Genomic DNA, 12,939 nt, shown 5'->3' on the forward strand with positions numbered 1-12,939 from the left:
GAAACTACATACCAATGTTTAAAACAATATGGTTAAACTTATTATGTCATTCACTGCAACATTTATCAAAATGGCGTAAACTTGTTAAGCCTATGATTGCAATGTTCAGCAACATGGCGTAAATTTGTTAAGCCTATCACTGCAATATTTAGCAACATGGCGAGAATTTGTTAAGCCTATAAGTGCTACATTTGGCAAAATAGCGTAAACTTGTTAAGCCTATCACTGCAATATTTGATATTTTGTATTTTTAGTATCTATTCGATCTAAACTCTAAATTTGTAATTTTTCTGTCAAAATAAAATTTGTAGCTTGCATGTTTGATTTATTTTGTATTTATGGAAGAAAAAAGAAACAGCTATAAAACGTTCACCGGATATTTCAAACACTCCAATAAAAATAAACTCTTAATAAATGAAGTAAAATACAGTAAAGCTTAACATGGATCAAATATTTAGCAAACTGTTATCTAGAAATAGAAACGGTAATCAAATGTGCTGACAACAAAGATAAAGCAGAATCGCTTCCCACACAAACACATGTTGTTGTCCATTAGCTAATGTGATGTCTGATTTTTAGCCAAACATTGTTGTAACATCTGATTATGTAAACATGGATAAATAGTCCTAAAACATACCAACATTTTTTAGAGTGAGTCAGCCATCACACTAGAGTAATGCATGTTTTATCTGAGCAATATTGCTGTACTTATGTTTGAGCACGTCTATACTTTATTTTAATTATTTCAATCAATCCTCATGAGTGAGGTACCCCCTTCTTGGTTTTGGGGTCCATTTTGTTTCCATAAACAATAACAAACATCATTATCCTTGTGGTAACGTCCTACTTATCCTAATTAGTTTTCTTCAAATGAACGTGATATTTGTGGCAACAACGTTTAGTTAAGAGCTTCCTCAGGTTTCCAAGTACAATACCTACCAATCTTGGTGCCACACATGTTTGGACTTACGTTTATTTTCTTTGTGCCTGCAGCAAAAACAAATAGTATTTTCTTTGTACCCAGATACTCTATATAAAATGATCAACGTCACCACGAATCTAGGTACGTATCATTATGGTTCAAAGACTATTTGTCTTTGTAAAACAAGAACCAGCACCAAAACTCTGAAGTTCTTTTAGTTTTGTTTGTTTGTTTTTTCCAAAAACAATACACAAAAAAAAACACTAGAACTCTTGATACTGTGTCCTCTTGGTCCCAAGATCTGTTTAAGTTCTAAGAAAACTATACATCAGGTTACTGGATGTTTCTTTCCTTCTGCCTTTAGCTCTTTTTTGTTTCCTGAAAAATACAACGTTCTGGTTGGGTCTTTCCAATTATTTTGTTGAGAACAGAACCAAAAATCTCTGTCATCACAGCTTCCAGATTCCAAGTTTGTTTTTTTGTTTAAAAAAACAACAACTATTAAGTCTTTTTCGCTAATAACTTCTGTTGGTATCATTAAATAGCTACAAACAAGGTCCCTGCTGTCACTTTCAGTTAAATACAATTATATTTCATCTATCAATAATAATCACTCATCCTCTTGTATGTTAATTGATCTAAATTCTGCTATTCTGCTCGAGACGAATGATCACTATAATATCTACCCAGATCTTATGGAAAAGAGAGGTCATCTTTTAGATCACGAAGCTAAAAGATGACAACGACTGAAGAAATGGGTCACTGAATAACTCGTGCAAGGCCAGTTGAAAGAACAACCGCTGAGAAGCATGTCACTGAATACTCATGTAAGGCCAGTTGAAAGAACTGCCGCTGAGAAGCATGTCCCTAATGAGTGTCTCGATAGGCGTCTTTCCGACCAATCGTACAAAGAAAAGCTGTTCTATCACCTGGGAGCTAACAGTCCTCAAGGAAGGCAAGCGGAGGAGCAGCTTGCCAAACCGAGTTGGCTGGTTGGGATACTGTGTCCTACAGTACTCCTCGAGGGCACACTGCGACTTCTCCTGTAAACTCTCGATGTGCCCAATGTCCGAAACCCCACAGGCATCTGCAAATACACATTAGAAACAAGCGAATGAGGTTCAAAACTGGATAAATATGAGTAACATCTGTTTTGTCGATAAATATGGGAAACATCTGTTTTGTCGATAAATATGGGTAACATCTGTTTTGTCGATAAATATGGGAAACATCTGTTTTGTCGATAAATATGGGTAACATCTGTTTTGTCGATAAATATGGGTAACATCTGTTTTGTCGATAAATATGGGTAACATCTGTTTTGTCGATAAATATGGGAAACATCTGTTTTGTCGATAAATATGGGAAGCATCTGTTTTGTCGATAAATATGGGAAGCATCTGTTTTGTCGATAAATATGGGAAGCATCTGTTTTGTCGATAAATATGGGAAACATCTGTTTTGTCGATAAATATGGGAAACATCTGTTTTGTCGATAAATATGGGTAAAGGAAACTTTTTCTTCTTTCTGCGTGCGTAAAGAAGAGCACACCGTGATTTTCTCGTGAATTATCTGTAGCAAAACTAACATAATTATACATATATTTCAATAATACTGCAAAACATAACGTTAGGCTTACAATTACGACTGTGGACGTTTATTCAAGTTTAACAAACTGTGAATTCCTAGTTAATCACAATATTTAGTTTGGTTTGTTTTGAATTTCGCAAAGCTACACAAGGGCTATCTGCACTAGTCGTCCATAATTTAGCAGTGTATGACTAAAGGGAAAGCAGCTAGTCATCACCACCCACCGCCAATTGTTGGGCTATTATTTTACCAATTACTATTTTACACTATAACGCCCCCACGACTGAAAGGGCGGGAATGTTTGGTGAGACGGGGATTCGAACCCGCGACCCTCAGATTACGAGTCGAATGCCTTAACCCACCTGGCCATGCCGGGGCCACAGTATATAGACAGTTAGTGTTTCATATTCATCAAACAATACTTCTCTATTTGTTGTCTTAATATTTCAACTTTAAAATACACAAGAAAGGCCGACAAGTGTCCCATACCGAAATAGGAAGTTATCTCAAAAAGTTACATACAATGTACTGAATGCTGTTTTCACAGTGAGTAGCCCCCACCCGACATTCCACCCAGTAGCACAATTGTATGTCTACGGGCTTGTAATGCTTGAAACCGAGTTTCGATACCCGTGGTGGGAAACGCATAGAGAGCCTCTTGTGTAGCTTTGTACTTAATTATAAAATAAAAACAGTAAGTAAAACCTAGATTATCTAAATAGACCACGTCAAACCACGGATAAGACTTATAATAAGGATCGCCCAGGAACCTCACAAAAATTCTTAGAAAACTTATACTCAAAAATCATATTAAAAAGCAGAACAGTTCTTGAAACAATACTCAGGACATTCTATCTCAACAGCTAAAAACTGCTAAAATATTAATAATAAAAAAACGTTGATTATTTGATTGTTAGACAATTCATCAATATGTTCCATATACAGTTATCATTGTTTCACAGGCATACTAAAAAAATGGCTATGAATATTTTACTCAAAGCTGGACACACCTACTAAAAATTCGTGCAGGCCATAGGACTATTTTCATGTTGATTCTTTAAAGAGAATGAGAAATTTTATTAGTTTTTCATTGTTACTGTCTAATTTTTCTCTTCGAAGCCATTAAAGTATCGAAACCTACCACAATAACGATTAGGTATAGTGCACCAATATCTAGGCACAGCTACTAAACAAACTCCTGCGAAGGTTGTAGGGTTTTTTCAAAATCAATATTTCAATCCTATAAATTTTCTAAATTCTTCTTCGATACCAATATAAGCAGAAATGTAGAGGACATTTAAACATCTTTGTAGTAGTCGTAAATGTTTGGGTTTATTAGATTAAATAATGTGTGTTTCTCTCCACTCGTTTTACAAATCACTATTTAAAATAGCTACGAATATTTTACTGCAACCTGGACAATAGTAATGAATGTAGTATTGAATATGTCATAAGGTAGAATTGAAAACGATTCAAGCGTCTTTGTTTTCTCGCCCTCAAGAATTGCGGTAAGTATATCACTTTCCGTCATTGAAAAAATCCGGTGTTTTAATAATGCGCTTTTATTAGAAACTGCTACTTGAAGATTCATCATTTACAGAGGTCGCTGTTCTTCACTATTTCTTCAGTTCACTGTCCTACTTTCTCTGTGATTTCTCTACTCTTGTGATTGATGACTTATTCAACTGATTTTTGTACTTCGCGCGTTAAACGCGTGTTTTGACGCATCCTCAGGCACAAAACACATAGGTCAGCAAATAATAGTTGGGTGGAAGACATTAATGAAGCAGTAACTATCAAAACACATGTAATATTCAACAGTAATCGTTTGGTCTTCTTTCTTCAAATATCCTCTTTTACTTTTGTTAAAGTGCACTAATGCTGATTAAATTACTTTAGAACAACGCTTTGACGGAAGAAATTATTCTTGTTTTGGTCTAACTCTTAACATATTAAACGTTAGGCCTATGTTACATTTTAAGCCTATCACTCCTACCGCGGTCAACTTCATGCCGAATGTTCCCCTGGCGGTGACTTTAATTTATTCTATTATTATTTTATTCTATCTGTTATTTCCCTCTCACCTCATATTATTTATAGAATTATTATTAAATCATTTGCTCGCAATATGCTTGACATCAATGAGTTACAAATACAACTTCCAGTTATCGTCCACTTTTAACTATCTTATTCTAAAAATAATAAATTATTAACTCACAAAATAAATTAACTAACACTACCTACATTAAACTGTTTTGATGTCATGGAAGTAGCGTTCTGATAATATTATTAGCAGTGTTAAATAACAACCCAAGAAATGTAACGTGTATCTCGGAAAATTAATGAAACCGATATATATGCGAGTTTTTGAAGAAGATAGGGCGGTCCTCCTCAAATCTTGTCGGGATCCAGGTCCGAATACTAGGCCACTTTGAATCATTATTTTTACAGCAGTGATATGGGGCATTTTCTGTTTGTTGATCGAATTAGGACTTCATTTGGAAATCAAAAATCCAGAAATTTATATCGGGACAGTGTATAACGCTCTTGTAGTGTGTGGTACATGCACCTGTACCACCATGCATATTCAGTATTTATATATTAGTACAAACTAAGCACAGTGGAACGACAAACGTTCCAGATAACATCTTAACCACGTTCCTCTTACATCATTACATCACAGCATGCAGCTGTAAACATTTTTATATCACCATACTTATTAGCCATTGTTTTCAAGGTATTTCTTTTTAGTCACGGCTGAAATATCCGCGCGCCTCTTATTGCCTCCATAAGGTAACCTGAGAAATTCCGCGTGGACAGGGCTAACCAAATAGAACAATCAATCTCAGAATTTCTGGGCGTGGAAAAGTGGTTACTTAGCGTGGTCGTGAAAAATAGGCGACATGTATTGTGGAGCTGTGAGTGTGATATGGTAGTAATAACAAATCACATTATTCGATCATAATAGGCCAAAAATGGCAGTGGTTTGTTGTAGATTGTCTATCTTTCCTTAAGCCTCTCAGGTCAAAACGAACATTAACTAACTCAGATACCCCTTGCGTGGCTCTGTTAAAATATCCCAAAATACCGATGTTTGAATAATAAACCGAAATTATTAAATCAATTATTGAGTTAACAAATATCGTGAAACCAAAAATAATCGTCTGGTTTTCTTTCAGCATAATTATCTCTATCGTGATTTCTTTTGTAGACATTCATTGTTTACTTTATCAGCCGTGATATCCATTGTTGAATTTTTCAGCTGTGATATGTGTTGTTGGCTATCCTACTCTAGATATCCGTTGTTTGCTTCCTACCGTTTAATATCCATTGTTTATTTCTTACCCGTGATATTCATTGTTTATGTTTAACGCGTGATATCCATAACAAATCCTTGATAGCACAACAATCAGAAATGTGATTGGTCAGGTCACTAACACTTCCTTAATAATTGTGTTAATATTATTGATAAATATTAACAGAACGTTACTACACGTTTCTCCTGTAAACGCTTTCTAAAACGTGTTTATAAATCAATACAGTTGACAGAGTATTAAAGAAATAAAACTGAAGATAATTGATGCTTAAAAAATGAATTATTAACATAGGCTAACCCTAACCACGCGTTCATTATCTGCATTGTACACTAATTTAAAGTTACGATTTTGTAATCTAATACGTGATGCAGGACTACGATGTCAGTTCTACAGTTTATAATAATAGTTGACCGTAAGGTTTCATCTTTCGGGTACATCTGTATAACGCATAGGTTACCAACCTATCTCAGTACAATGCCCTTTTAAACTTTCCGCATCTTGACGGAGGTATTCACCCTATATATAGACATTGAATACTCTAACAGTACTGAGTATTTTTCTGTTAATATACAGATATTGAATACTCTAACAGTACCGTGTATTTTTGTAATAATATATAAATATTCAATACTCCAACAGTACCGTGTACTTTTGTATTAATATACAGATATTGAGTACTCCGCGTCTAACACAAGACGTAAAACTTGTAGTTCACCAGTGTGGTACTACAATCTAACACAAGACGTAGAACTTGTAGTTCACCAGTTTGGTACTACAATGTAAAACAAGACGTAGAACTTGTAGTTCACCAGTGTGGTACTACAATCTAAAACAAGACGTAGAACTTGTAGTTCACCAGTGTGGTACTACAATCTAACACAAGACGTATAACTTGTAGTTCACCAGTGTGGTACTACAATCTAACACAAGACGTATAACTTGTAGTTCACCAGTGTGGTACTACAATCAAACACAAGACGTAGAACTTGTAGTTCACCAGTTTGGTACTACAATCTAAAACAAGACGTAGAACTTGTAGTTCACCAATGTGGTACTACAATCTAAAACAAGACGTAGAACGTGTAGTTCACCAGTGTAGTACTACAATCTAACTCAAGACGTAGAACTTGTAGTTCACCAGTGTGGTACTACAATCTAACACAAGACGTAGAACGTGTAGTTCTCCAGTGTAGTACTACAATCTAACTCAAGACGTAGAACTTGTAGTTCACCAGGTTTGTACTACAATCTAACTCAAGACGTAGAACTTGTAGTTCACCAGTGTGGTACTACAATCTAAAAAAAGACGTAGAACTTGTAGTTCACCAGTGTGGTACTACAATCTGAAACAAGACGTAAAACTTGTAGTTCACCAGTGTAGTACTACAATCTAACACAAGACGTAGAACTTGTAGTTCTCCAGTGTAGTACTACAATCTAACTCAAGACGTAGAACTTGTATTTCATCACTGTGGTACTACAATTTAAAATAAGACGTAGAACTTGTAGTTCACCAGTGTGGTACCACAATCTAAACATGACGTATAACATGTAGTTCATCAGTGTGGTACTACAATCTAACACAAGACGTGGAACTTGTAGTTCACCAGTGTGGTACTACAAACTAACACAAGACGTAGAACTTGTAGTTCATCACTGTGGTACTACAAACTAACACAAGACGTAGAACTTGTAGTTCACCAGTGTGGTACCACAATCTAAACATGACGTATAACTTGTAGTTCACCAGTGTGGTACTACATTCTAACACAAGACGTAGAACTTGTAGTTCACCAGTGTGGTACCACAATCTAAACATGACGTATAACTTGTAGTTCACCAGTGTGGTACTACATTCTAACACAAGACGTAGAACTTGTAGTTCACCTGTGTGGTACTACATTCTAACACAAGACGTAGAACTTGTAGTTCATCAGTGTGGTACTACAATCTAACACAAGTCGTAGAACTTGTAGTTCACCTGTGTGGTACCACATTCTAACACAAGACGTAGAACTTGTAGTTCATCAGTGTGGTACTACAATCTAACACAAGACGTAGAACTTGTAGTTCACCAGTGTGGTACTACAATCTAACACAAGACGTAGAACTTGTAGTTCACCAGTGTGGTACTACAATCTAACACAAGACGTAGAACTTGTAGTTCACCAGTGTGGTACTGCAATCTAACACATGAAGTAGAATTTATGATATCAACGCTGTGGTACTGCAGTGTAACACATGATGTATAAGTTATGGTTCATTGTTATGGTACTACAGTCTAACACATGAAGTAAAACTTATATCAACGCTGTGGAACTGTATTGTAACACATGATTTGGATCTCACTACAGTCTAGCATTACTATAAAAATATTTATTTATTACGTTTATTATATATTGAAAATCAAATTTACAGTTTTTCATGCCCGTTTAATCAAACTGGTCGTCTGTAAGACGATTCATTCGGTGATTTATCAGTATTCTTACTCTGATATTATAAGAAACCTCACTACGTTAAGGTCATTTATTATTAATAATAAAAATAATTTGATAAAGGAAGATAATAACATTATAGTTTACAAATTAGATGATTTATATTTATATTGTTGAAGACAGGATACAATGATTAAACTAGTGTAGTCCTAGTTAGGGTCCTTTAGGATAGGCATAGTTAATTTTCATTAGGATAGTTCTAATTAAACGAACCTGGACAGTTGACACATACGCGGTTTTAAGAAATTCAGTTTCCTATAATTACAAAATCGTTTGAAAAACACTGTTCAAATTGATTACCTCAATTATCCATCGGCCATAGTTTGTTGCCCATATATATTCTAAAAATTCTGTTATTTTTCGGTGCTATCTGTGAGTTGTAAGCTTGGCTTCCGTTTAATCTGTTGTGAAGGCATATTAGAAAGTTACGTTCCTTCCAAGTAATATGTTGTTCTTTTAGCCATGAGAGCATACCACGTATCCATTGTTGTTGTTGTCTGTTTAAGTTCTTTAAAGCAAAAACCCGTGACGATATATCCTTTAACTAGCCATGTCGTCCAGGTTGTAAGCGAAGATTATGGTTTTGGTAAACCATTAGCAGACACGGTCGGTTAGACTTGAAAACTCGACAGCTAGCTTAGCTGAGATCTCATGTCACTACTCAACTTGTCATAATTCGTACCAACGCTCAAAAAAGTGAAGTTTTGACATCACCGCTTTAAAGATAGTAGAGTCATTGAAATGTTTAAGGTGGTCCTTTACTTTATTTTTCAATGTTTTTTCAGTCTCTCTAGAATAAAAAACTAATATTTGTCACTCAACAATTTATTCTGATTTTCCAGTCGGTGTATTTTCCCCCTTTCTGAAGGACTGATGCACAGAGGTTATTTAAATACCTTACGTGTGTGGCTATTTGTCAGTTTATACAGAATTGACTTTGTTGTGATGTGTCTTGCTGATCTGGTGACAAGATTCTAGTATGTCATGTGTCGCTATTGAAAGTTGTCTCTAATGGGTTAGTAGACTGAGAACCAGATGACCAGTTGTCACGTCTTTTCATCTACCTAAATTGTAGACAGGTATCTTTACGTTAACTAAGTCGACCAGTAGGTCAATAGTTAACTGAAAGAAGCTTTATACAAAGTACAACCTGTGACTTTTTAATGTGCCATGCTTTTTTGTCTATTAAAACAATAACTAATGAAATGTAATGTAAACTAGGTTCCTCCGGTATGACGCCAACTCCTTAAGTTATAAACTAGACTGTTTGCTGGTTAAACAATAACTAATGTAGTATATTGTAAACTAGTTTCCTCCGGTATAACAACTGTCATGATAGTTTCAAATTGCAAGTATCGGTACTTCAGTAAACATCAGATAAAACTTGTGTTTGTTAATTTTGAAAATTAGAACCTAGAAAGTAGTAAAATAACCTCAAACATAATATATTTGTATTTGTAGTATTATTATAGTTGTATGTGTAGTATTATTATAGTTGTATTTGTAGTATTATTATAGTTGTATTTGTAGTATTATTATAGTTGTATGTGTAGTATTATTATAGTTGTATTTGTAGTATTATTATAGTTGTATGTGTAGTATTATTATAGTTGTATTTGTAGTATTATTATAGTTGTATGTGTAGTATTATTATAGTTGTATTTGTAATAGTTGTATGTGTAGTATTATTATTGTTGTATGTGTAGTATTATTATAGTTGTATGTGTAGTATTATCATAGTTGTATTTGTAGTATTATTATAGTTGTATGTGTAGTATTATCATAGTTGTATTTGTAGTATTATTATAGTTGTATTTGTAATAGTTGTATGTGTAGTAATATTATAGTTGTATTTGTAATAGTTGTATGTGTAGTATTATTATAGTTGTATGTGTAGTATTATCATAGTTGTATTTGTAGTATTATTATAGTTGTATGTGTAGTATTATCATAGTTGTATGTGTGGGTAGTATTATAGTTGTATGTGTAGTATTATCATAGTTGTATTTGTAGTATTATTATAGTTGTATTTGTAATAGTTGTATGTGTAGTAATATTATAGTTGTATTTGTAATAGTTGTATGTGTAGTATTATTATAGTTGTATGTGTAGGTAGTATTATAGTTGTATGTGTAGTATTATTATAGTTGTATGTGTAGTATTATTATAGTTGTATGTGTAGTATTATTATAGTTGTATGTGTAGTATTATTGTAGTTGTATTTGTATTATTATTATAGTTGTATTTGTAGTATTATTATAGTTGTATGTGTAGTATTATTATAGTTGTATGTGTGGGTAGTATTATAGTTGTATGTGTAGTATTATTATAGTTGTATGTGTAGTATTATTATAGTTGTATGTGTAGTATTATTATAGTTGTATTTGTAGTATTATTATAGTTGTATTTGTAGTATTATTATAGTTGTATGTGCAGTATTATTATAGTTGTGTAGTATTATTATAGTTGTATTTGTAGTATTATTATAGTTGTATTTGTAGTATTATTATAGTTGTATGTGTAGTATTATTATAGTTGTATTTGTAGTATTATTATAGTTGTATTTGTAGTATTATTATAGTTGTATGTGTATAGTATTATTATAGTTGTATTTGTAGTATTATTATAGTTGTATGTGTGTAGTATTATTATAGTTGTATGTGTAGTATTATTATAGTTGTATGTGTAGTATTATTATAGTTGTATTTGTGAGTATTATTATAGTTGTATTTGTAGTATTATTATAGTTGTATGTGTAGTATTATTATAGTTGTATTTGTAGTATTATTATAGTTGTATTTGTAGTATTATTATAGTTGTATGTGTAGTATTATTATAGTTGTATTTGTAGTATTATTATAGTTGTATTTGTAGTATTATTATAGTTGTATTTGTAGTATTATTATAGTTGTATGTGTAGTATTATTATAGTTGTATTTGTAGTATTATTATAGTTGTATGTGTAGTATTATTATAGTTGTATTTGTAGTATTATTATAGTTGTATGTGTAGTATTATTATAGTTGTATTTGTAGTATTATTATAGTTGTATTTGTAATAGTTGTATGTGTAGTATTATTATAGTTGTATGTGTAGTATTATCATAGTTGTATTTGTAGTATTATCATAGTTGTATTTGTAGTATTATTATAGTTGTATGTGTAGTATTATTATAATTGTATGTGTAGGTAATATTATTATAGTTGTATGTGTAGTATTATCATAGTTGTATTTGTAGTATTATCATAGTTGTATTTGTAGTATTATTATAGTTGTATGTGTAGTATTATTATAATTGTATGTGTAGGTAGTATTATTATAGTTGTATGTGTAGTATTATTATAGTTGTATGTGTAGTATTATTATAGTTGTATTTGTAGTATTATTATAGTTGTATGTGTAGTATTATTATAGTTGTATTTGTAATAGTTGTATGTGTAGTATTATTATTGCTGTATGTGTAGTATTATTATAGTTGTATGTGTAGTATTATCATAGTTGTATTTGTAGTATTATTATAGTTGTATTTGTAGTATTATTATAGTTGTATGTGTAGTATTATTATAGTTGTATGTGTAGGTAGTATTATTATAGTTGTATGTGTAGTATTATTATAGTTGTATGTGTAGTATTATTATAGTTGTATTTGTAGTATTATTATAGTTGTATGTGTAGGTAGTATTATTATAGTTGTATGTGTAGTATTATTATAGTTGTATGTGTAGTATTATTATAGTTGTATGTGTAGTAGTATTATAGTTGTATTTGTAATAGTTGTATGTGTAGTATTATTATAGTTGTATGTGTAGTATTATTATAGTTGTATGTGTAGTATTATTATAGTTGTATGTGTAGTATTATTATAGTTGTATGTGTAGGTAGTATTATTATAGTTGTATGTGTAGTATTATTATAGTTGTATGTGTAGTATTATTATAGTTGTATGTGTAGGTAGTATTATTATAGTTGTATGTGTAGTATTATTATAGTTGTATGTGTAGGGAGTATTATTATAGTTGTATGTGTAGTATTATTATAGTTGTATGTGTAGTATTATTATAGTTGTATGTGTAGTAGTATTATAGTTGTATTTGTAATAGTTGTATGTGTAGTATTATTATAGTTGTATGTGTAGTATTATTATAGTTGTATGTGTAGTATTATTATAGTTGTATTTGTAATAGTTGTATGTGTAGTATTATTATAGTTGTATGTGTAGTATTATTATAGTTGTATGTGTAGTATTATTATAGTTGTATGTGTAGTATTATTATAGTTGTATGTGTAGTAGTATTATAGTTGTATGTGTAGTAGTATTATAGTTGTATTTGTAATAGTTGTATGTGTAGTATTATTATAGTTGTATGTGTAGTATTATTATAGTTGTATGTGTAGTATTATTATAGTTGTATGTGTAGTATTATTATAGTTGTATTTGTAATAGTTGTATGTGTAGTATTATTATAGTTGTATTTGTAATAGTTGTATGTGTAGTATTATTATAGTTGTATTTGTAATAGTTGTATGTGTAGTATTATTATAGTTGTATGTGTAGTATTATTATAGTTGTATGTGTAGTATTATTATAGTTGTATTTGTAATAGTTGTATGTGT

At 31.8% G+C, this 12,939-nt stretch overlaps 1 pseudogene across 1 annotated transcript in view; it reads right to left on the reverse strand.

Annotated features, from left to right (window-relative positions):
* Window positions 1-572: 572 nt before the first annotated feature.
* LOC143241696 (nuclear receptor subfamily 2 group F member 1-A-like) overlaps window positions 573-12,939 on the reverse strand; it is a 54,470-nt pseudogene continuing 42,103 nt past the window's right edge. Inside the window, exon 3 of the transcript XR_013022261.1 lies at window positions 573-2,009. The product of XR_013022261.1 is annotated as a nuclear receptor subfamily 2 group F member 1-A-like (transcript). The remainder of the gene's footprint in view (window positions 2,010-12,939) is intronic.

The sequence above is a fragment of the Tachypleus tridentatus genome, unplaced genomic scaffold, assembly GCF_004210375.1.
Source record: "Tachypleus tridentatus isolate NWPU-2018 unplaced genomic scaffold, ASM421037v1 Hic_cluster_1, whole genome shotgun sequence".
NCBI lineage: Eukaryota > Metazoa > Arthropoda > Merostomata > Xiphosura > Limulidae > Tachypleus > Tachypleus tridentatus.